Below are 24,197 nucleotides of genomic sequence, written 5' to 3' on the forward strand. Positions count from 1 at the left end.
GATGAGAATCTGCCTGCCGATGCAAGGGACAGATTTGATTCCTGGTCTGGGAAGATTCTACAAGCTGCTGAGCAACTAAGTCCATGCGCCACAACTACTGAGCCTGTGCTCTGTAGCCCATGTGCTGAAACTACTGAAGCCCACACGCCTACAGCCCATGCTCTAAAACAAGACACCACAATGAGAAGCCTGAGCATCACAACAATCTTTTTTTTTTTGTATTCTTTTCTTTTATTATTATTTTTTATTTATTATTATTTTTCAATTTATTTTTATTAGTTGGAGGCTAATTACTTTACAATATTGTAGTGGTTTTTGTCATACATTGACACAAATCAGCCATGGATTTACATGTATTCCCCATCCCATCACAACAATCTTTAACCTACCTTTCTCAGAATCCCTTAAAGGTATGAATCTAGGTGTAATTTGAGTTTTTATGATCAGATGCTATTCTGTAGGGCATGAGCTGAGTGGCGAGAGATCTGGAGGAAGTATTTTTTTGTTGGCATAGATCTACCCATTACAATATGGTTCTAGGGCACTTATTGTAGTAGACCAAGAGTTCCTTTGGGGGCTGATTACGTGGTGTTAATGTGGGAGCCATTCCTAGAGGCTTAGTCTAGAGTCTGTGCCTCCAGGCTTCTAATGATTTTGAATCTCCAGATTTCCAAGTCTGTGGGTGCCCTTCTTTACTGATCAATGGTCTAAAGTTTACATAAGAGTCTTGATAAGACTGTGATTTTCAGTTGATGCTGTGGTTTGGTAACTTGGAGAAACCAACCTTAAGGTGAACTATTAGCTACTTCAGCCTTGTAAGTAAAGAAATAAGAGATCTTTTCAGTATATTCATGGAAATCTCCAGTTCCTGACCATCCATAGAGTTTGGATCTTAGGAATCTGAGTATATTACTCTTTCTATAAGTTCTCCAGTACAGTTAGAAGAAGCTTGACAACCCCCACTTTATCATTGAACACATGGGCTTCTAGAGTCCCATGTTTTAACAATAGTTGGATTTTCGCTGCTTTCAGGCCTGTCTAAGCCATATAACCATTCTGATTCTCATATCATTCACGGAACCACATTTATTGGGTAAATAGATATTAAATTCCTTACATGTGAGACACTGTTCAATGAAAAAAGAGACAAATATTTCTTCCAACATGGAACTTACAATACAGATGAGGGAGGGAAAATACTGTCATAAATAAATTGTCATAATATATTTTAAGATGATAAATGCAAATAGAAGTTAGGAATGGTTTGGGAATTGGAGGGTTGTGGAGTGAGGAGGGTTGCAACTTTAAATAGGGTGGCCAAAGTCAGGCCCATTGAGCAGGTGGAATGTAAGCAATGACTTGGCGAAGTGAGGGAGGCAGTCAGGTAAGTACGTGGTGGGAGATCAATCTAGGCACAGGGCTTGGGCGTGTAAAGGCCCTAAGGTTGGGAAGGTGTTTCATATGTTCAAAGATGAGGAAGGAGGCCAGTGCAGGTAGAGCAGGGTGAGCGAGGAAATAAGTGGTAGAAGATGAGGATAGAGAGGTAAGTAAGAAGTGGCTGCATCACTTAGAGCTCCGTGGGGCCCTCTAAGGAACCTGGCTTTTATGCCCAGTGACGTAGGGAGCCACTGAAGGCACAACTGGGAGTGAAGGACTCCCAGATGGCAGGTGACAGAGGATGGAGGGAGCCTGCATGCCCGAGTTCACTGCCTGGAGGGGGATCCTTCCCATCCCCAACAGGAAACATCACACCAGTCCTTTTTTGAGCACATTAAAAAATTTCATTATGTTAAGCCAGGGAGATTTTTAAAAAATTTTTTATTATAAAAATTTTATTGGTGGGATCTTTGTTCCCCAATCAGGGATTGAACCTGTGCCACCTGCAGTGGAAACTCGGAGTCTTCACCACTGGACCACCAGGGAAGTCCCAATCTAGAGAGATTTTTAAGGTTGTTACAGCATCTAGCATTGACATGGATGTCTAGCACACAGGACTTTCACCAGAGAAACAGCCCCATCTAAGTTAAATTTTAAAAGGATCCCTTTGGTTATTGTTTAGTAAGAGGCAGAGGCACCAGGTGTAGAAACTGAGAGACTGGTTTGGAGGGAGGTGATCCTAGTGAGAAACCAAAGTACTTGGAGTAGAGATGGTCAGAGGCAGTTGGCTCTGGGGGTCATTGAAGTAAAACCATCAGGATTCTTGTAGAAAGAGCGGCATCAAGGAAGTTTCTGAGTCTGTTGTCTAAAGAACTGTAGGAGAGGGATTGTCACCCACTGAGATGGGAAGGCTGTGAGTGGAGGCTGTGGATGTAAAAGATGAGTCAGTTTTGGACATGCTGGATTTACAAGGTCTCTTAGACAATATTATCAGCTGAATTGTGTCCCCCCAAGTTCATACATGGGCTTCTCAGGTGGCTCAGCAGTAAAGAATTCAGCCTACAGTGTGGGAGACACGGGTTCTGTCCCTGGGTCGGGAAGATCCCCTGGAGTAGGAACTGGCAACCCACTCCAGTATTCTTGCTTGGGAAATTCCATGGACAGAGGAGGGCTATAGTCCATGGAGTCACAAAGAGTCCATGGAGTCACAAAGAGTTGGACACGATTGAGTGACTAAACAACAACATGTTCATAGGTTGAAGCCTTAAACCCTAGCCCTTCAGAACGTGAGTGTATCTGGAGATAGGGCCTTTGAGGACATGAGTAAGCTAAGCTGGGACCATCAGGGCGGCCCTAATCCAGTCAGTCTTAGAAGGACTGGTGTGCTTGTAAGAAGAGGAAGTTTGAATACACAGAGAGACACCAGGGTTGTGCTTCCTCAGAGAAAGACTGTGTGTGGATACAGCAAGAAGGCAGCTATCTTCAGGCCAAGGAGAGAGGACTCAGGAGAAACCAAACCTGCGACACCTTTGGTGTTGAACCTTGCAACACCAAATCTGCACTTCTTCTATCCTCCAGAACTGTGAGAAAATAAATTTCTGTTGTTTACACTACCCATTCTGTGGTATTTTGTGGCAGCCCAAGCAGGCTAAGACAGGCCCCCCAAGTAAAGATTTCTTAGGTGTCTTTGGCCCACAATCACCCCTTTTACTAAATTCTGTATCAATCAGTGCTTTTACCAGCAAAAATTGAAATGCTCCCATTGAAGCCAGTTTGTTAAAGGATGTTAGGCAAGTTATAGCATCTTCAGGAGGAACTCCCAGAGAACAAGTCTTGAAGGCTGCACAGCTGGAGGAATCCCACTCCTGCCACCAATTTCAGGCAAAGACTTGGCGGTACATTCCACTCGATGCTACCGCTACATCTGCTGCATTTTGGGTGGATTCTTTGCAGTGGCAAGGTGCAGACACTGATAAAGTCCGTTTGCTCCTCCCCAGCCCCAGGGAAATCTGGCCTTGAAGTGTGCATTCAGGAGACACATTCTTTTTTTTTTTTATTTTTCACATCTAGAGTTAAAGTACGTTTTTTTTTTTTCCATTTATTTTTATTAGTTGGAGGCTAATTACTTTACATCATTGCAGTGGTTTTTGTCATACATTGACATGAATTAGCCATGGATTTACATGTATTCCCCATCCCGGTCCCCCTTCCCACCTCCCTCTCCACCCGATCCCTCTGGGTCTTCCCAGTGCACCAGGCCCGAGCACTTGTCTCATGCACCCAACCTGGGCTGGTGATCTGTTTCACCCTAGATAATATACATGTTTTGATGCTGTTCTCTTGAAACATCCCACCCTCGCCTTCTCCCAGAGTCCACAAGTCTGTTCTATACATCTGAGAGGAGACACGTTCTTAAATCCCCCTCAGAAGGAACGGATGCCACCTTCTTTCCTGCTAGGGTTGCTGGAAGAGGAGTTTCACCCTGTGAGACCCACGGGGTGCCTCTCAGAAGGCCCGGCCCTCCCCACAAATGATCTGATTCTCAGAAGAACAGCAGCACCTCCTTCATGATCTTCCCAGCAAGAGAGAGAAATTGGTTCTCCCTCTCCTTCTCCCTCTCCTCTCAGTCCTCTCCTGAGCCCAGCCCAGCCAGGGCCCAGAGTTCTCTACTTCCTCATCCCCTGCCCTCTATCAGGGGCTATGGGCTTCCCTGGTAGCTCAGCTGGTAAAGAAACTGTCTGCAATGCAGGAGACCCCAGTTTGATTCCTGGGTTGGGAAGATCCCCTGAAGAAGGGATAGGCTACCCACTCCAGTATTCCTGGGCTTCCCTGGTGGCACAGATGGTAAAGAATCTGCTGCAATGTGGGAGACCTGAGTCTGATCCCTGGGTTGGGAAAATCCCTTGGAGGAGGGCATGGTAACCCACTCTAGTATTTTCGCCTGGAGAGTTCCATGAACAGAAGAGCCTGAGGGCCTACAGTCCCTGAGGCTGAGAAGAGTCAGACAGGACTGAAGTGACTTAGCACTCATGCGCAATGGGGGGCTCAGCCACCAGCCGGAGAACGCCCTTTCAGAGGAGCTGAGTGACCAAGAGTAAGAACAATTGTCCACAAGAGGAAGGGGCAGGGACGAACATTCACTGAGAACTTCCTATTGCTAGGCACTATGGTAAACCGTTTATATATACTTCCTTATTCAATCCTCACGTTGCTGCTCACGTTTTATTCCATACATGAACAGACTTGCTGAGAGGGATTAAATGATGTGCCTCTAAGATAACACAGCTTCTTAATGATGGAGCCAGGGTTTGAATATAGGAGATGTGATCCAACAAAGTGGAGGTTATCATGTCTGTTTTACAGATGAAGAGAGGTTAAGTAACATGTCTGAGGTGACACAGCTTATCAGTGACCCAGTAAAGACTGGAATTCAGTTTGGCCTGGCTTCAAAACAGGTGCTCATTTTTCCTACCTTCTCTGTCCTCAAACAATTACTGAGCCCTCAATGAATATAGGGGCTTCCCTGGTGGCTCAGTGATAAAGAATCCACCTGCCAATGCAGGAGTCATGGGCTTGACCCCTGGGTTGGGAAGATCCCCTGGAGGAAGAAATGCAACTCACTCTGGTATTCTTGTCTGGAAACTCCTATGAACAGAGGAGCCTGTCCATGGGGTTGCAAAGAGTCAGACACGACTGAGGGACTGAACTTGCACTGAATACAGAGACAACTGCTTAGGCAGAGGCTTGTCTTCCCTGGTGGTACAGTGGATAAGAATCTGTCTGCCAATGCAGGGGACATGAGTTTGATCCCTGGTCTGGGAAGAGCCCACCTGCCGCACCATGAGCTGCAACTACTGAAGCCCGTGAGTGCAGAGTCTGTGCATTGCAACCAAGAATAGCTCCTGCTCACCTTGACTAGAGAAACCCCAAGTGCAGTAATAAAAATCCTGTTCAACCAATAAAAAAGAACCGCCCTGTGTAGGAATCAGTGATTCTACAAAGAGCTGGGAAGAAGACGGGTCACTTCACACATGTGGATTCTCTCCTGGTTTCTCAGTTTCCCCCCTAACCCCTGGAAGGCCCCGCCTCTGTGCCAGCTAATGGGAGGTGTGGGTAACTGAGCTGATAGTGGAGGAATGAGAGTGACAGCTGGATTGTCTCTGAGAATCCTTTTGGCTCCAACATCTATTACCCAACACTCATAAACACCGAGTGCTTTGATCTTCCTGAGTTTCCCTCCCTTTCGGGTCTCTCCAACGTGTTGAGGCTGCTGCTGGCCCTCTTGTGGCCCTGAGGCTCTCTCTATCTCAGGCCCCAACAGGAGCAAAATCAGTTCCCTTCTCTGTAACTCCTACTAGACCAAGAACCACTGGGGCTATCTGAGGGGATTCTCTTGAAACCATAAGCAGAGTTCAGGAAATTCCCTGGTGCTCCAGTGGCTAGGACTCTGCAGTGTCACGGCTGAGGGTCGGGATTTGATCCCTGTTGGGGGAACTAAGATTCCACAAGCTGCGTGGCATGGCCAAAAAAAACTTAAAGGGAATGAGCCATCAGCAATAAATAAAACCCAGCAAAAACAGTACAGTGTGAGGTTAAAAGATAGAGAGGAAGGGTGAGTGAATGGGGAGATTCCACCTCTGAAAATCTCTAGCTGGAGCCTCCATTTTAATCCCTTCTTCAGATCATTCATTCACCTGTTCATTCACTCAACAAATATTTATTGGTGCCTTTTCTGTGTCAGGGATTGGAAATCAATAAAATTGTGAACAAAAAAGATAAAGTCTGTTTCCCCCTGGGGCTCGCAGTCTAGTGCTGGGGCAGATAAGCAGATTGGTCATTGCTGAACGATGTGGTGAGTATAGTCTGTGATGGGAGGGGACAGGGGTTGGGAAAGCATGCAGGGGCCCTGATCCGACAATGGCAGATAGGGAGGCTTCCTTCGGCAGGCGTGGGACAGAGAAGGTCTGTCTCATCTCATTATTTCTCACGACAGCTGTGAGAGGTAGATATTGCTGCTTCCAAGTACAGATGAGGAAACTGAGGTTCATAATATCTATTTTATTTATTTATTTTGGTTGCATTGTGTGGCACACAGGAGTTTAGTTCCCAGACCGGGGGTTGAACCAGTGCCCGCTGCATTGGGAGCATGGTGTCTTAATTATTGCACCAGCAGGGAAGTCTCGAAACAGGTTCAGAGAGGGAAGTAAGTGGCCCGAATCACACACACCAGTGTTGGCCTGGCTCCAGATGCTGCCCTCCTAGCCTATGTGGCCTCTAACACTTTCCAGCACTTAAAAATTTTTTTTATTTTATTGAAGTACAGTTGATTTACAAGGTTAATTTCTGCTGTACAGCAAAGTGATTCTGTTATACATGCATGTATTCTTTATGATATTCTTTTCCATTATGGTTTATTCTAGCACTTTCTCAGGTCAGAGATGGGCTTTTGAAGAGTGGAAAAGAGCTATGTTGAGATGATTGTGCAAATACTTAGTTAAGCAAGCTCTGTGATGTCTGGCCTCAATTTCACCCAGAAGGCACCTTGTCTGAGCTTGTTGAAGGAATGAATGAGTGAACGGTACTAAAGGAAGATGAAGGCTTTGGACCAGATAGCTCCTAAGGACCCCTGTGTCCCAAAGCTGTCTGGTTCTGATACTCATACCTCTTCAGGTGGCTTTGATCTTCCTGAGCTTTGGGGAATCTCTCATCCAGGAGTCTCTCGATCCATCCATCTTTGCTGTCACCAGCACACCCAGTCCCAGGGACCTGCCCTTCTCATCTTAACTCAGGCCAGACCCAGTCAACCATGACCCCTCTCATCTGTTCCCTTTAGCATGAAAGAGACACATGTCTGCATGTCAAGGCCCAGAGGTGACACTGAGTGTGGTTTGATGAGGAAATGGTCTGGGGCTAGAGAGAGAGAGAAAAGGCGGGCTGGTGGAAGATAGGGGTGGGCTTCTCAGGTGGTGCTAGTGGTAAAGAACCTGCCTGCCAATGCAGAATACATAGGAGATGAGGGTTTGATCCCTGGGTTGGGAAGATCCCCTGGAGGAGAACATGGCAACTCAGTCCAGTGCTCTTTCCTGGAGAATCCTATGGGCATAGGAACCTGGCAGCTATAGTCCACAGTGTGGCAAAGAGTTGGACAGGACTGAAGCGACTTAGCACACATACACAGGGGTGGGAGAGGAAGAAGGCTTGTTTGGTGAAGGAGAGGAGGCTGAACTGTATCCTGAGGGCCCCAGAGAAGCCCATGCCCTCTCTGCACTCACCTTTCACTAATCCTGTGTGGGGGTTGAGGCCCTATTGGCTAAGAACTGCTGCCATCTTTGATGCTGCCCACCATATTTGTTCCAAATAAAGTCCTCCTAGTAGAGAATCAATCTAGCAGGAAGATACGTGCTCTCCAATCTGCTCAAAAGCTGAACTAGAGTTGGGGAGCATCACACTTCAAACATTGGCATCTGCTTTCTCCGAGTGGACACTCCAGCTGTGCTGTGTCATGGCTTCAACTGCTCCACATGTGCACCCGTTACACCCATCATCCCAGCTTACAGCCGTGCCTGAGTTGGGTCCCCTCCTCTCTCTCCAAGGTTGTGCGCCATTGGTAACAACTATAATTCTCCTGGTCTTTGTTGTCCTCTTTCTCCCTCCCATCCTCATATCCTCATCATGATTGCAGCTGGACCTCTTCTGTGGCAGGCCTTTATGTGCATCATCTATTTAATTTCCCACAGCTGCTCACCATCACAGATGGGAAGCTGAAGTGCAGAGAGATGACATAAGGATCTGGGTTGGTAATGGGGTGGGAGTGGTTACGGTACACAGCAAAGGTTGTGTGCTAAAAGTTGCCCATAGCTGTGCCCTATTACAATCTCACGCTGCCTAAAATGATCTCAAGGCATCTACTAAGTGCAGAGATGGACACCTCCCATGAGCAGGAAAGCTTTGGAAATCCTCGTCTTAGGAAGCAAGCATCCACAAAAGAACAGTGAGTCCTTGTCTCAGCTATCTCTTGTCTCTGGGCCTCTGTTTCCGCACTACAGGCCTCAGTGTGTGGAACAATTGGAGGTGTAATAGAGTGTAGCTGGGTGTAGCCTTTTGCACATGGCCATTGCTGTGTTCCATTACTGCCTCCCCCTACCAGGCGATGGTTACCACCCCCGACTCCCCCAAGCCCTGCTCAGCTATTTGTTGGGCCTGCAGTAGGTCCCACCCCCAAGTGAGCAACTATTCATGAAGGACCACCTTAGGAGGGGATTCAGCCAAAGGTCCGTGGAATAATGGTCATCAGGGGGAGAGTGAGGTAAGAGGCAGATCCCGGCCTTCTCCCTGGGGCCCTCCAGCTCACTGAGTCCTGGGCCAGCGGGTGAGCCGGGGGGCCCAGGGAATAGGTTGAGGGCTCTGTCCCGCAGGCTCCAGAGTCCTCACCAAGGCCACCCACTGGCCTTAGCTCAGGCTTTGAGGCAGCTGTGAACCTCTTCCCCTTCTGTGTCTCTGTGACCTAGGAGCAGTGGCTGTCGCTCTGGGTCACAGTTTGTGGGACCTGCTCCACCCTTGTTTGGGCATCCCGAGGAGCCTGAGGGTCGGGTGGGCTGGGCGCCTGGCTCCCTCTGTGATGACAGCTGGGCAGGGTCTGGGGACCTGGCCCTGAGGGAGTTGCCTATGGAGATCTACTTCCTTTTAGCCAGAACCTTGATCTCAGAGGGAAAGAGTTGTGCTGTGGGACCTTGCTCTTTCTTGTGAGGACAGAGAAAAACATTTGCTTGGCAGAGACTTATGGGGACACTGTTGCCTGACTGTGACCTGACTTCAACAACAAAGGATCTGACACCAAGAAGTCTACAACAACTAACCACACCCCTTCTCATCTTTCCTATAAAAGGGCTTTTCTGAAAACTTTCAGGGATTTTGGGGTTTTTAAGGCATTAGCCATCCATCTCCTTGCAAGGACCTGTAAGAAACCTTTTTCTGTTTCAAACTCTGACGTTTTTGGCATTGTTTGACCTCAGTGTGTGTTGGTCACATGGACTTGCATTTTGGTAACAGAGTGACAACGAAGGAATGAGGGCACTGGGTGAGTGGTCTCCATGCACTTTCTGAACCAGGGAAACCCATGATTCATAATCTCTCTGAATTTTCTATGCTCCTGGGGTCTTTATATCCATCTGCTTTGCTGCCACTCTGTCAGCCTCAGGGCCATACCATCTTTCTTTCAGGTCTAAACATGAACCAAACCAAATCCCTTCCTTTGGTTCCCTTTGACATGACATGCTGGGGTTTTCCAAGGGAACTTCTGTCAGCCCTGGCAGATACCTTAGATAAATACAAAGGAAACAAAGACAATTCAAAATCCATTGCAGATAGCATTGTTTGAAGTGCAAAAAGTATGTATGTGTGTTGGGGTGAGCTTGCTCAAAGCATCTGCTTCAAAATGATTCCTAATAGGAGTCCCTTCCTAAATTCTTTGGGCCTCTCTATTTTCTAATGTATTTTCCCCCCGGGGTGTTAACAAATATAAAATATGCCCCCTCCAACCAAAACTCTTGAGATCAAATCCAGTGGGAAACATGTAAGTAAACAAGTCAAATGGTTTTCTGTATCTGCAGGACTTTTTAAAGTCTTTGCTTTCTTAGAGTGCTTTGTGAGTTTCCAAGAGGAGGTGACAGTATCCAGAACTCCCTGATCAATTTGCTGAGTCCAGGGTAGGAAGAGCAGGTGATCTCTAAAGAATGCTGATGGGGTGGTTGGTGTCCTCCAAGCCACCTTCCCCAGCTGGGCAGAGAGCTTCTAGGAGGGGCCCCCACTGAAGAGGGACACAAGTCATCTCAGAGTTTCTGAGAAACTCCACCCTATGGCAGACGGATGAGGGAAAACAGTTGTATCTCCACTTCAGTCTGCAGGTGAGGAGCCTGGTGAATGGTCCGAAGATTCCCTGTCTCCACCACCACCTCCCAGAATATCTCTCCTTCCAGAAACTGTCAAGGCAGAGCCTTGCATTCCAACAGATGTCTGTGTCAGTTCATCACACCCTGTTTTCCTTGTTTTCACTGATGTATTTATTCACCATCACACAAAGTAAGCCCCCGAGCTGGGGACCTTCTCTCTTGCAACACGTGCTACAAGAACCATAGTACTACTATTGATAAAAACAGACAAACAAAATGAAGTGACACTCATTGGTTGAGCTTCTGCTAGGTCCCAGCACTCTCCCAGGCAGGTTAAGTATGTTATTTCATGAATTCCCACCACGATTTGAGGAAGGTTTTGCTGTCTCAAGATCCTGAGTCTTAGAGGTTCACCAACTTGCCCATGGTCACTTAGCATATAAGTAACAAGGTCTGGCCTGGCTCCAAAGTGGCAGGGAAGACTTCCCACCAATTCTCACATGAGAGTGGTTCATACAGGTGAGAACCAGCTGTGCTGACTTTTAAACCAGCCCCCTCTCTGTGGAGAGGCTGAGGTCTGTGCTTGCTGAACACATGTGGAAGTGTGACTGATGGAAAAATGGGGGCCAGGGCAGGGAACCCTCTGACTACACTGATTTATGATTCTGAAACTCACCAGTCTCATAGAAAATCTGCATTCCTCAAGCTTTCGCCTCCCTGTGGGGGCCTTTCATCTCTCACTCTCTCTCCAGTGTCAATGTTCCCGGTCAGCTGCAGGGGAAACTTGTTCTAAGTTTTCTCCTATGTCCAAACATGAACAAAAAATATCTTTTCTCTTCTCTTGGCTTTCTTCCTTTTCCCTTCTCCTCTTGGTTATGTCTGAGATGCTTCGGAATTTTCAGAGGAGAGGTTGGGAGGCCCAGGGAAGACTTTATGGGAATGAACAAGGAGTATTCAGAGCCTCCAAGACCCAGTGAGGTGGAGTGAAGCTTTTGGGACTACGGGTAAAGGAAAACATGAGAGGCTGTGTCCAAAGCTGCTCCCACTGGTAAATCCACACTGTGCCCTCAATCCCCGCCCCAAGTCACCCATGCAGTTAGCAAATTTCTACGAGTACTGAGCCCAATCCCATGGGCCTCACCATCCACTGGGGACACATAGGTAAACAGAAACCTGTGATGGGGGAAGAATACAGTCTGGGGAACTCAGAGCATCCTCTCCCTGATCATTCCCTACATCTACATCGAGAGTCCAGATGTAGGGAATGATCAGGGAGAGGATGAGGGAGACACAGGTGAGAGAGGGCAAAGTGGAAGTGCTGCTGGTGGTGGAATGGGTGGAGGGGAGGGCACAGATAGAGGCCTGGAGAGAAGGGCCAGCCTGGCACATTCAAGAAGCCAGAAGAAGATTGGAATGGTGGGAGGGAGAGAGTGATGAGGGATGAAGGTGGAGAAGTAGGCTGGGCTGGATCACAGAGGATTTTGAAAGCCATGCTAGGGAGGGATGATCCATGAAGACTCCTGGGTTTAGCCTGTGGAAACATTAAAAAAAATTCTTTTCTATTATGGTTTATTATGGGATACTGAATATAGTTTCCTGAGCTATACAATATATCCGTATATACATTGCTGTGTATCCATTCTATATATAACCATTGGCATTGGCCAATCCAGAACTCCCATTTCAGCTCTCCCCTGCCCCTTCCTCCTTGGTAACCACAAGTCTGTTCTCTATGTCTGTGAGTTTGTTTCTATTTCGTAGTTCATTTGTGTCATATTTTAGATTTCATATATGTGGTATCATATGATATTTGTCTTTGTCCGACTTCACTTAGTATAATAATGTCTAGGTCCATTCATGTTGTTGCAAATGGCATGATTTCGTTCATTTTTAAGGTTGAGCGGTATTCCAGTGTGTATATGTACCACATCTTCTTTATCCATCCCTCTGTCAATGGCCATTTAGGTTGTGTGCATGTTTCGGCTATTGTAAAATGTGCTGAAGAGAAAACTGGGGCCCTTGTGTCTTTTCAGTTACAGCTTGTCCAGATACACGCCCAGAAGTAGGACTGCTGGCTCATATGGCAGCTCTACTTCAAGATTTTTGAGTAATTTCCATAGCATGGTCTCCATAGTGGCTGCATCAATTTACATTCCCACCGACAGTGCAGGACATTTAGGCTGAGGAACGTTCTGATGTTAGATTACTAGAGTGATCTCAGGGGCTGCTCTGAGGCTGCTCTGAACCCCTTGCCTACACCCACATTTCCTATTTGTGCAGGGCAACTGCTGGGGGTCAGGGGAGCTTGGTGGTGCCCCCCTTCAAATATTGACCCCCCCCACACCTACAGTGTTTCCTCCTATCAGGTGGTTGTGGGAGGAGATCAAAGTTCAGAGACGTTTAGTGGCTTGTCTAAGGACCAACAGCTACTTGGGGACTCTCTGCCCTCCTGGATTTGAGCCCACATACATGGGATTCCATCGCTGATAGGATTTCCTTTTGGGAATTTGTCTCAGCCCCTTGCAAGGAATCCAGTCCCACTGAAGATACGCTTCTAGTTTGCCCAGCTTTCTGTAGTTTCATCTCCTAAGAGTCCTACTAAGCTCCACACCCAATAGAACTAGGAACCGAGGGGACGGTCGTATTCTGCTAAGGTTGTAAATATTTGGGTTACACTGTGATTTCAGCTGGGTTTTCTAGGTGGCTCGGCTGTAAAAGAATCCGCCTGCAATGCAGGAGACAAAGCAGACGCAAGAGACTGCGGGTTCGATCTCTGGGTTGAGTAGATTCCCTGCAGAGGAAACCTCCAGTATGCTTGCCTGGAAGATTTCATGGATAGAGGAGCGTGGCCGGCTACAGTCCATGGGGCCGCAAAGTCAGCACGACTGAGCACACACACGTGACTCCATCAGGGATGGTACTGGGAGGAGGCTGGCGGGGCTGACCGCCCACTGGGGTGTGGTGGGGCATGTAGTTCACCTGCGAAAAGTGCAGGCGGCGTTCATCAGCGCCACCTTCCTTTACAGCCGAGGCTGTAGCGGCCCCTTGTGGCCATTTTGCTCTTGAGAAAACCGAAAGGAAAGGAAAGAAGGTGAAGTCACTCAGTCGTGTCAGACTCTTTGTGATCCCCATGGACTGTAGCCTACCACGCTCCTCCGTCTATGGGATTTTCCGGGCAAGAATACTGGAGTGGGTTGCCATTTCCTTCTCCAGGGGATCTTCCCGACCCAGGGATCGAACCGGGGTCTACGGCATCGCAGGACGACTCTACCGTCTGAGCCACAGGGAAGCCGAGGAAACTGAGCGTCAGACAAATTACAGTTTCAGAACTGGGAGGAGAGGTACCTTTCCTTAGATGGCCTCTCCGACTCCTTCGTTGTCCAGAGAGGCATAGACACACGCCCAGGGGCCCACAGCTAAAACCGTGGTCTTTGGATTTCCAGCCCTTCTGCAGCTCTTCTTCCTGTACTATTCTCAGCTCAGTGCCCGTTTGCTCTCCATAGGGAGGCCAGGGAGTAGCCTGGAGAGTCGGGCCTGCCCTTGCTCAGACAGACCTTCCCTCCCCTCTCCGAACCAAGCGCAGGGATGCAGAAAGGGGAGGGCCTTATCTGGTGACGGGGCGGCGAGTCCCCATGCGGCCTCCAGGGGGCGCTGTGACACAGAGTTGGCCTGGTCCTGGGCGACGGCGCAGGCGGAGCCAACTCAGCCTCCTGAGGACAAAGAGAGCTGCAGGCCCCCGGAGTTTGTTAAGTCAGCCCGGTGGCAGGCAGCCTGCTCGGTAAGAAACCAGTGGCTGGCTCCAGGGTGGACACCTCCACCTTTTCTGGCGACTCAGATGCCAGCCTCTGCTCCGCCTTGCAGTCCCCTCTTCTCTTTGAACCTCTGCGTAGTCTGGGGTCGGTGGGGCGGGGATGGAGGGGGTGGGGGGGGTGGGGGGGGTGGGGGGGGTGGGGGGGGGTGGGGGCGCTGGCGCGGTAGGTAGGATCACTGTCTCTGGTACACAGACTGGGAAACAGAGGGACTGAGGGATTGCCCAGGACCAGCCGGCTGCGGAAAGACAGTGCTGGGACTCCACCCAGTGCTTTGGATGTTACATCCAGCACCCTGTCCTACATACTTGTGACTTCCCCCGAGTTTGGCTCATGGTAAATATGAAGGATGCTGTGGCAGCAGGCAGGGGGTTTTGGAGTCAGCTCCGCTGCCACCTGCCTCCATGGCGCTCCGCAAGTCTCTTCCCTCTCTGTGCCTCAGTATCATCTGTGAAATGGGTATAATGATCTCCCTGGGATGTTGGAAATGTGGGTGCTGCCGGGTCCAGGCTGGGACATCAGAGCCCTACTGTGTTTCCGTGAAGCAGGAGCAACCTTCCCTGGACTCTGGGGTGCAGAGCGTGGGCCAGTGTCACTCTGACTGCTGGAGCCAGTGCAGAGATGGAGCTGAGAAAGGCCAGGGCTGGAGGGATCAGGGGCCGGGCAGGGTGTGAGGGATGCGGGGTGAGTCACTTAGCAGCTTAGATGCTGGGCAGTGAAGGGGCAGGAGTGCTGGGGCCGGCCAGGCCTGGGGGCACCAAGTACAAGGTCACCCTGCGGAAGGAGGCTGGGCCATGGCACCATGCCTGCCCCACCCCACCAGCTTCCCAGAGCAGGGCTGGAGCCCAAGGAGAAATGTGGCCTGGGACCTCTTGAAGTGTGGGAGGATGGGGGGAGTGGGGTCTGGAAACCTGACGGGGGTGAGGGTCAGGCTGCTTTCCTCCCCTGGCTGCCCACCCCCTTCTGCTATCCCCCCTGGCTAAAGCTTTTCTTCCTGCCTGTATGGCTGGGGGTGGAGGAGCATGCTCTGTGGGCCTCTCCTCCCAGGTGAGGTTACCATCTAAAACAGACAGACAGAGTCAGTGTCCACAAGAGCACAAGGCCCCTTGCAACTGACTTTCCTCTTGGGCTTCAGCCACACCTGCACAGGTCAGGATGCCCACAGGATACTATGGCTCTTGAGGTCAGCTGAATAGATTTTCCAGAAAGAACTACTTCCGGAGGTCTGGACAGGAGCAGGGATGGAGTAGCAACCAGACGGCAGCATGGGAGCTGGAGGGACACGTGGAGGAGGGGGCAGTGTGATGGGAGCTGGTGGGGCTGCGGCCCCGAGGGCTGCTCTGCAGAGACAGTGACCACAGTTGCCCGGTGGGGAGAGTGCATGCCTGGCCACCCTCTTCCCTCCTGTCCACCTCCTGCAGCTGCCTCCCATTAGCTGATCCAACCGAGCAGCCAGACATCAGCCTTCGGGGCCGATCTGGAAGGATGGAAGGAAAGGATGGAAAATCGTCAGGATGATGGGGGCAAAAATATTAATAGCCAGGCCCCGCCCTCAAGGAGCTCACCATCTAATAGAGGGGATAAGAACCCAACTACCTCTCACCAGAAGAACTATATAGAAAAGATCTTAATGGCCCAGATAACCATGATAGTGTGATCACTCAGCTAGAGTCAGATATCCTGGAGAGTGAAGTCTAGTGGTCCTTAGGAAATATCACTACAAACTAAGGAAGTAAAAGTGATGGAATTCCAGCTGAGCTGTTTCAAATCCTAAATGATGATGCTGTGAAAGTTCTGCACTCAATATGCCAGCAAATTTGGAAAACTCAGCAGTGGCCACAGGTCTGGAAAAGGTCAGTTTTCATTCCAATTCCAAAGAAAGGCAATGCCAAAGAATGTTCAAACTACCACACAATTGCAATCATTTCACGTGCTAGCCAAGTAATGCTTAAAATCCTTCAAGCTAGGCTTCAACAGTATGTACAAGCTGGGTTTTGAAAAGGCAGAGGAACCAAAGATCAAATTGCCAACATCCGTTGGATCATAGAAAAAGCTAGAGAATTTCAGAAAAACATCTACTTCTGCTTCATTGACTCTGCTAAAGCCCTTGACTGTATGGATCACAACAAACTGGGGAAAATTCTCAAAGAGATGGGAATACCAGGCCACCTGACCTGCCTCCTAGGAAACCTGTATGCAGATCAAGAAGCAACAGTTTTTTATTGTTCCTTGGAACAACAGACTGGTTCCAAATTGGGAAAGGAGTACATTAAGGCTGTGTATTGTCACCCTGCTTATTTAACTTATATGCAGAGTACATTATGTGAAATGCCAGGCTGGATGATGTACAAGCTGGAATCAAGATTGCTGGGAGAAATACCAATAACCTCAGATATGCAGATGACACCACCATTATGGCAGAAAGTGAAGAATTGAAGAGCCTCTTGATGAAGGTGAAATAGGAGAGTTGAAAAAGCTGGCTTAAACCTCAGCATTCAAAAAATGAAGATCATGGCATCTGGTCCCATCACTTCATGGCAAATAGATGGGGAAACAATGGAAACAGTGACAGACTTTATTTTTTTGGGCTCCAAAATCACTGTGGACAGCGCCTGCAGCCATGAAATTAAAAGACGCTTGCTCCTTGAAAGAAAAGCTATGACTAACCTAGACAGCATATTAAAAAGCAGAGACATTACTTTGCCTACAAAGGTCCATCTAGTCAAAGATATGGTTTTTCCAGTAGTCATGTACGGATATGAGAGCTGGACAATAAAAAAGGCTGAGCACCGGAGAATTGATGCCTTCGTGTTGTGGTGCTAGAGAAGACTCTTGAGAGTCCCTTGGACTGCAAGGAGATCAAACCAGTCAGTCCTAAAGGAAATCAACCCTGAAAAGTCATTAGAAGGACTAATGCTGAAGCTGAAGCTCCAATACTTTGGCCGGCTGATGTGAAGAGCTGACTCACTGGAAAAGACCCTGATGCTGGGAAAGATTGAAGGCAGGAGGAGAAGGGGATGACAGAGGATGAGATAGTTGGATGGCATCACTGACTTGATGGACATGAGTTTGAGCAAACTCTTGGAGATGGTGAAGGACAGGGAAGCCTGGCATGCAGCAGTCCACAGGGTCATAAAGAGTCAGACATGACTGAGTGACTGAACAACAACAACCTCTCACCAGGTGGGGAGAAGACAGCCCAGAGAAGGGTCAGATAAAGCCCCAGACAGGCTCAGAGGAGGGAAGGAGTTGGGGTGGGGAGGATTCCAGGGGTCCCAGAGGCTTGAAAGAAGAAGTGGTATTTTGATTTCCTATTGAAAAAGTTACCTGAAACTTAGTATCTTAATACAAACTCAATATCTTATAGTTCTAAAGGTGGGAAGTCTTAAATGGGTCTTATGGGCTAAAGTCAAGGTGTTACCAGAACTGTGTTCATTCTGGAGGTTTTAGGGGAGAATCTGTTTCCTCGTCTTTCCTAGCTTAGAGGCCGCCTGTGTTCCTTGGCTCACGGCCCCTTTCTCCTTCAGGGTGCATCTCTCCAACCTCTGTTTCCATGGTTACCTCTTCTGTCTCTGATTTTGACCATCTTGTTTCCCTCTTATGAGAACCCTTGTGATTGCACTGAGCCCATTTAGATGATCCAGGATACCCTGTCCATCTCAAGATCTTTAACTTAATCACATCTACGTGGCCCCCCTTTGCCATGTGAGATGCGTATTCATAGCTCTGGGGGTCAGGACTTGCACATCTTTGGAGGGTCACAGTAGGCACTGGAGCAGGGGTAGGGTTAGATCTCTGATGGCAGAGGGTGAGGACGCTGCAAGTGGAGAGGATGGCCCAGCAGGGGCAGGGGTGTGAGGACAAAAGCAGTTGCTGCCAGTGCCTTGTGCCTGATTGCAGAAACAGGGCGAACAGGCCTGGAAAAGCTGAAAGGCCAGTGCCTGCTCCATTTCCAAATAAACATAGATGACCTCTGATTTGAAGGGGCAAAGATTGCCCCAGAGGGGCGGAGGGGCTGGGGTGGGCCCTTTGGGGGCTGGTTAGCATCACTGTTAAGCATTTATTCCACTGCTTCCCTCGTGGCTCAGACAGTAAAGAGTCTGTCTGCAATGCAGGAGATGCAGGTTCAGTCCCTGGGTCACGTAGATTCCTTGGAGGAGGGCATGGCAACCCACTCCATTTTTCTTGCCTGGAGAATCCCACGGACAGAGGAGTCTGGCAGGAGGCTGGTCCATAGGGTCACACAGAGTTGGACACGACTGAAGTGACACAGCACGCACACACGCACCACTGCTTTATTGAGGGACCAGTCATGGCCAATTTGGCCTTTATAATTGTCCCTCAGTGGCTGTTCTCAGCCCCATGGCTGAGAGCTTTAGAATCAGCACTACTCTTTCCCCTGCAGAAGTGCAGGTCTGGGCTTGTCTCCCCTACGTGGCCATCCCAGCCTCCACACCACTGATTCCCTCCTTCTCTCCTCCAGCTGTAGCTGCACCTAACTGCTCCCAGCTCCAGAACACCCTGCATTCATTGACAAAAATCTGTGTCTGCTGAGCAGCCTCCCACGCAGGGCTGGGGGTCATATCCCTTTCCATTCTCTTATTGGTATTACATCCCATCAAGTGTAGAAGGCTTGGCATGTGCCAGGCACCGTTCATTATATTACGTATGATTTTTATTTATCTCCCACAAACTCTGAGTTGGGTGCTGTTAACCCCATTTCAGAGATGAGGAAACCGAAGTTCTGAGAGGTCAAGTAACTGGCCTTGGATGATGTGGCCTTAAATAGTGGATCTGTAAATCAAACCCAGGCCACATTTTATGGGGGAGGAAACTGAAGCTTGGGGAAGTGGAACAACTGGACCGGGCTAATAAGTAGTGCTTAAATCAAGGTGTGGCTCGTTTCAAAGGCCAGCTTGTCACTGTCCTGCCAGACAGTCATTGATTAATCTTAACTGCTGCACGGCACTGCTTAGCCTCTGCCCTGGAGTATTTGTACAGAGCTTCCCTCCCCCCACCTCTACCTCGCCCACTATATGGGGAGCTGGCCAGGGAATGGCCCTGTGTCTCTTTCATGTCTGTATTCTGCAGCTGGTGCAGGGCCTGGCTCAGAGCATACACACAACAGACGGATAAGGCAATGAATGATGCTTTCTGGGCATGGCTCTGGACACAGGTCAGGGTGGCCACCTGCAGCCACCGAGGTCCAGAGGCGCTGCAGTCTTGAGGCCCTGCTGGGCCCAGGCTTGGGTCTCAGGTCATCCAAATTTCTTAGCAGATCTGAAAGCCTAAGTTTTTTTTTTTTTTTTTTTTAAACAAATGTACTTTATATGCAGTTTTTGGAAGAGGTGTGTACATGCTCAGTCAGTAAGTTGTGTCCAACTTTGCAACCCCATAGTACTACCTGCAAAATATAGTACACAATTTATTTTTAATTTTTAAAATATTTACTTATTTTATTTGGCCCAGCGTCAGGTCTTAGTTGCAGCGTGTGGGATCTAGTTTCCTAACCAGGGATGGAAACTGGGCCTCCTGTATTGGGAGCAGAGAGTTTTATCCAGGGAAATCCCTAACAGTACAGAACTTAAAAGTATGAAGGATAGACAAGAAAAATGTTAGTCCTCCTGCATTTTTTGACTTTAGCCTCCCAGATCCCCTCCCAGGAAGCCTCCCTTGCTGTCACCTTCATGTGTATTTTTCTGGAGCTGTCTTGTACATATACAAATAGATGCGTGTCCAAGTTCTTCCCTGGAGCACATATATCAAGGGTAGCAAATAATATTCTTTGCTCTGATATCTTAATTTTTCATCTAACAAAGTATTTGGAAAATCTTTCTATCAGTACCATATAGCGCTACCTCATTCTTACTGATGGTTGCACATGTTTCTATTGTATCAAGGTATCACATAATGGGTATTTAGTGGTTTACACCTTTTACTATTATAAATAACACTGCAATGAATATGCTAGGATGTCATGTCATTTTGCATGTATGCAAAAATATACTCAAAAGGTATATTTTGAAGTTGACAGGTCAAAAGATTATATTTAAAATTTTGATGGAAGTTGGAAATCACTGTTTATAGAGTTTATACTGATTTTTCTCCTACTAACAATGGGTGGATTTTTCAGTTCCCCATATGCCTAACAGGGCTTCCCTGGTGGCCCATACAGTAAAGAATCTGCCTGCAGTGTGGGAGACTTGGGTTCAGTCCCTGGTTTGGGAAGATCTCCTGAAGAAGGAACTGCCAACCCACTCCAGTATTCTTGCCTGGAGAATCCTGAAGACAGAGGACCTTGGTGGGTTACAGTCCATGGGGTTGCAAAGAGTAGAACCCGAGCAACTAGTGTGTGCATGCGAAAACACACACACACACACAGACACATATGCCTAACAAATAGAAAGTTATTAATTCTTTTCATTTTTACCAATCTGACATGTAAAAAATGAGAAATCATGATAGTCTAAATTTGTATTTGTCTTATAGGAGTGAGGTTGAATATTTTCATATGTCTAAATGCAATTTGTGTATCCTTTTCTGGGAACTGTTTGCTCACATACTTGGCTCCATTTTTCTTCCTGGGTTGCTGATCTCTTAGTTGGTTATTTGTATGAACTCTTTAAATGTCTTCAGGCTGTTGGCATGGGTTCATGCTATAGCTTGCAAATACTTCCCCTTTGTTGTTCCCACAAGTTCTGTAGTGAAAGACTTCCTGCTTATCAGTTTACACCTTTGACTCCAGTTATTGCCTCCTTATTTTATCTCCTCCATAATTATCCCTCATTTTCCAAGAAACTTTCACTCACATGATCAGATTTAAAGTTTATAATTTCCATGCAAAATGAAGTTTGATTTTTTCATTAGTATTGACAGACAGTTCTCCATGGATCTCATCTGAATTTGTGCTCATCTGCAATGGGGAGGCACTGACATGTTCTGGTCTGTTTTTTCACGGATATTTTAGTCACGAACTTTCATCCACACACCTATGGTCAATTAATCTTTGACAAAGGAAGCAAGAATATACTGTGGAGAAAAGACAGTCTCTTCAGCCAGTGGTGCTTGGAAAGCTGGATCAGTTCAGTTCAGTTCAGTCGCTCAGTCGTGTCCGACTCTTTGCGACCCCATGAATTGCAGCACGCCAGGCCTCCCTGTCCATCACAAACTCCCAGAGTTTACTCGAACACATGTCCATCGAGTTGGTGATGCCATCCAGCCATCTCATCCTCTGTCGTCCCCTTCTCCTCCTGCCCCCAATCCCTCCCAGCATCACGGTCTTTTCCAATGAGTCAACTCTTCGCATGAGGTGGCCAAAGTATTGGAGTTTCAGCTTCAGCATCAGACCTTCCAATGAAAGCTGGATAGCCACACTTAAATCAATGAAGTTAGAACACACCCTCACACCCCTCAGACAAAAATAAACTCAAAATGGTTTAAAGGCCTAAATATAAGACAAGACACATAAAACCCTTAGAAGAAGACATGGGCAAAACGTTCTCTGACATAAATTGTAGCAATGTTTTCTTAGGTCAGGCTCTCAAGGCAAAAGAGATAAAAGCAAAAAGAAACAAATGGGACCTAATCAAACTTAAAGGCTTTTGCACAGCAAAGGAAGCCATAAACAAAACAGAAAGACAGCTTATGGACTGGGAGAAAATATTTGTAAACAGTGTGGCCAACAAAGGCTTAATTTCCCAAATTAAACTCATACAACTCAATATCAAACAAACCAACAACCCAATACAAAAATGGGCAGAAGACCTATATAGACATTTCTCCAAAGAAGACATACAGATGGCCAACAGGCACACAGCTGTGAAACCCCAAGCTCTGGGAAACCAAACTTCTTTTAATGAGAAGATGCTCAATATTGCTAATTACTAGAAAAATGCAAATCAAAACTACACCTCACGTCTGTTAGAATGGCCATCATCAAAAAGTCTATAAACCATAAATGCTGGAGAGGGTGTGGAGAAAAGGGAACCCTCCTGCACCTTTGGTGGGAATGTAAATTGATGCAGTCACTGTGGAAAACAGTATGGAGGTTCCCTAAAAAACTAAAAATAAAATTGCCATATGATCCAGCAATCCCACTCCTGGGTATATATCTGGAAAGACAAAAACTCTAATTTGAAAAGATACATGCACCCCAATGTTCATAGCAGCACTATTTATCATGGTCAAAACATGGAAGCAACCTAAGTATCTATCAATGGATGAATGGATAAAGAAGATGAATGGATAATATAGATATGAATATATATAGGTAGAAAAAAAGAGTGAAATATTGCCATTTGTGGCAACATGGATGGACCTAGAAAACATCATACTGAGTAAAATAAGTCATACAAAGATGGATATTATATGATATCACTTATATGTCAAATATGAAGCAGAAATAGACTCACAGAAAACAAACATGTTTATCAAAAGGCAGGAGTAGGGAGAGATAAATTAGGAGGATGGGATTAACAGATACATACCACTATATATAAAATAGATAAATAGTAAGGATTTACTGAATAGCACAGGGAACTATTGGGTTTCCTGGGTCGCTCAGTGATCAAAGAATCTGCCTGCCAATGCAGGAGATGCAGGAAATACGGGTTCAATCCCTGGGCCTGGAAGATCCCCTGGAGGAGGAAATTGCAACCCATTCCAGTATTCTTGCCGGGAAAATCCACAGATAGAGGAGGCTGGCTGGGGTTGCAAAGAGTCAGACATGACTGATAGACTGAACAACACCCCCCCACCCCCAGAGGGAACTATATTCAACATCTTGTGATAACTTATAATGGAAAAAAACTGACAAAATATGTATAATGGAATCACTTTGCTGTGCCTCTGAAACTAACTCAATATTGTAAATCTACTATACTTCAATTTTTTAAAAAAGTAGTAAACTTTCTTGGAAGATAGAGATAGCACTTCCCTCTTGAGCAGAGGCAAGTTTTGTTTCGTTTTTTTAATTTAACTGCTCTGTATAAATGATGCTAGTTCTGTTGGAGGAAAGATCAGACAGATTTGTTTGTAGTTCATTGTGAGAGGCTTGGTTTCCCAAAGCTTGGGGTTTCTCAGCTGTGATGCAAACCCATTGCATACGTAGCAGCTGGCTGGATTAAGCTTTGTGTTGTTCCCATGGAACTTGAGGTTGGGGGCAGGGCGAGAGGAATCAGTGCAAATATGAAGCTTGAGTGGCTTGCTGTACTGTGAGTTATGAGGTCCTTTGTCTCTGACCTGGGAATCTCATGTCTTCTGCCAGAGTTCACAAAACTGTGGCAGGCTACCTTGTTAGATTGCAAAAAAGAGTAAATCTCAGATTCTTATAGTTCTTGACAGTTTGACAGCTGGGCAAAATGAGGCTTTGATCATCAGAGCCTCCCAAGGTCATCCAGTTAGAGAGCAGCAAAACTAGGCCTGAAACTGGGTCTCTTACTCCACACCCCAAGCTGTGTCATGCTAGCAGAGCCTTTCCCTGCTGGCAGGTAAATTGCCTATGGCTAGGCTTTTCCGGGCTGATTTATTTTTGTCTCTCTTGCACCTCCCAGGTGGTTTCAAAACAGGAGTTTGAGGGATCTCACTCTTGGGCTAATGGTTCTCCAACTTCAGCAAGACTTAGAATCACCTGGAGGAGCATACTGAAAAAGGAAACTTATTAAAAAAAGGTATGGACTTTCCGGGTGGTTCAGTGGTTAAGAATCTGCCTTGTAATTCGGAGGACATGGGTTCAATCCCTGATTTGGGAACTAAGATCCCACATTCCCGAGCAACTAAATCTGCTGGCCACGACTGAGCTCTCACGCCACAACTAGAGAGTCTATGCACCGCAAAGAAAGATCCTGCAGCAAAGATCTTGTATGCCACAATGAAGACCTGATGCAGCCAGATAGATGAATAAATAAACAAAATTTAAAAAAACATAGGCTCACCTGTAGAGATTGGATTCAGTAACCCTGGGGTAGAAGCCAGGAATCAGTACTTTAAACAACTTCCCAGGTGATGCTGTCCCAGGGGATCTAAGAGCTACTCTGAGAGTCACAGCTTTTGTTTGTGAACAGCTGAAGGTTTGTGAGCAGTGTGACTTGATCAAAGGTGGCCTGAGGATGAGGGTGAGGCTAGG

General features: G+C 47.2%; 1 long non-coding RNA gene across 1 annotated transcript; it reads left to right on the top strand.

Annotated features, from left to right (window-relative positions):
• Positions 1-13,967: 13,967 nt before the first annotated feature.
• On the top strand, positions 13,968-23,995 carry LOC139038966 (uncharacterized). The gene is made up of 2 exons (XR_011492062.1): positions 13,968-14,043; positions 23,626-23,995. It is a non-coding gene; the product is annotated as an uncharacterized lncRNA (long non-coding RNA).
• Positions 23,996-24,197: the final 202 nt, after the last annotated feature.

The sequence above is a fragment of the Odocoileus virginianus genome, chromosome 17 (assembly GCF_023699985.2).
Source record: "Odocoileus virginianus isolate 20LAN1187 ecotype Illinois chromosome 17, Ovbor_1.2, whole genome shotgun sequence".
NCBI lineage: Eukaryota > Metazoa > Chordata > Mammalia > Artiodactyla > Cervidae > Odocoileus > Odocoileus virginianus.